Source organism: Rhagoletis pomonella, unplaced genomic scaffold (assembly GCF_013731165.1).
Source record: "Rhagoletis pomonella isolate Grant_MI unplaced genomic scaffold, Rhpom_1.0 Rhpom_scaffold_00001, whole genome shotgun sequence".
Lineage (NCBI taxonomy): Eukaryota > Metazoa > Arthropoda > Insecta > Diptera > Tephritidae > Rhagoletis > Rhagoletis pomonella.
This window is the reverse complement of record NW_023458555.1, coordinates 31,211,335-31,213,027: the sequence shown is the minus strand read 5'-3', so window position 1 is coordinate 31,213,027 and position 1,693 is coordinate 31,211,335. Positions and strand designations below refer to the sequence as shown.

Sequence of the window (1,693 nt, the reverse complement as noted above, 5' to 3'; positions counted from 1 at the left end):
TGCACTGCTATACCATTTTTACGTAGAAATCAAAAACCAACAGACTTTTACGTTTGTAATGCTGTGCGTTGGGTAACCGCTTACACGCGAAGCTCATTTAACAGATTCCTTATGTGACAACTCTCAAGCAATGCCAAGTATGCATAACAGAGCCTTTAGTCTGTCACTGCTGACAGTTGTATAAAAGGCCCTACGCACGCATTGATTTATCGGCCAACTAGTTGACCAACCTGTTTAACGAAATTCCCTACAAACGCACCAACCAGTTGGCCGATTTTATTTGAGTGAGAGCTATGCTAGGAATGCTTCTCATTTTCATGTATTTGTTATTGCTACTGCCCCCGTTTTCACATTATAGGCATTTTCACTAGCGAAACGAATCAAAAACACATGAACCAAAAAGACAAGATCACGCGGGCAGGAGAGTAGCCCGTTAGAATCGCATTAAGGAAAAAAGTTTAACGACTTTGACATTAGCCGTTTATTTACATTTCTTCGTTGTTTACAATTTGGTGGTGGCTTTTTACTGCAATTTTCTTCATTTTCGCTTGTGACAACGTGTGTACACATAAGTTAAAGAATAATTTAACACAACGGCATGATTTTTAGAAGAATTTGCATAATAAAAATTAATTTTTCATGCGTTCAACAATTTCGCAGTTTTCTCCGTTCTCTTCGTTGTTTACTTCTTACAACAAAGATGGCGTCGAGATTTCGGCAGCTAGAAAATAACTTTTTTCGTTCTTTCCTTCCCGCGTGATCTTGTGTCTTTCGTTCATGTCAAAAACACATGTTAACGTTAATGCGCCTTTAAAAAAATGAAATCGCATTTTAGGTTGCCAACTTGTCTACACACAGAGCAACAAGTTGACCAATCTGCCTCTAAAATCAAAAGTTTTTGATTTTACTCCAACCTGACGAAGGTTTGCCAACTTGCCTACACACGGCTTATTTATCACCAACTTCTAGCGGTTGGCCAACTGGTTGGCCGATAAATCGATCCGTGTGTAGGGCCTTTGAACTTGCGTTTACACGAGACAAGACAAATGAGAATATCGATATTTCATGGCACGATAATCGATTTTTTGAATCGATATTCCAAGGTCGATATATCGAAGACATCGATACTTTGCTCACAATATCGATATTTAAGTTTAAATATATTTTTTATCCACAACAAAGTGTATGGGAAAATACTAAAGTAGGTTTAATCAGCAGCTTGTGTGATTTATTTAGCTGTTAAGTTTGAGAAACCGCTTGAGTCGACCGGCATGCTGTTTCAATCCTCAGTGAATATAAAAGATGGAAATAACACAATTAGGTGAGTTGATTGGAAGGTCTAATATTCTATTCAATTGGAATAAGGATTTTCACATCGATTTTTTCGCTATCGATATTATTCAGCCCGATACATCGCCATATCGATTTTACATTCAATGAATTAAATCGATTCATGATATCGATACTTTCTGAAATATCGAACATTCCTAATTGTATGATGCAATAATACCAGAGAACGTTTATTTAACCTCCCCCCTTGAGGTACTGTTGAGAAACACCTTAGTTCTCAACTTAACCTCAAGTTGAGCTCGAACCTAAATGTTTGTTGGGTCGTATGGAAAGGCCTTTTTTAACCGACTTCCAAAAAAGGAGGAGGTTATCAGTTCGTCGGAATATTTTTTTTTTTTTTTTT

The 1,693-nt window shown here is 37.2% G+C and overlaps 1 protein-coding gene across 1 annotated transcript in view; it reads left to right on the top strand.

Moving 5' to 3' along the window:
* The window catches only part of LOC118744012, a gene marked incomplete in the record, with an annotated part of 13,967 nt that overhangs the window by 8,888 nt on the left and 3,386 nt on the right, over positions 1 to 1,693 (top strand).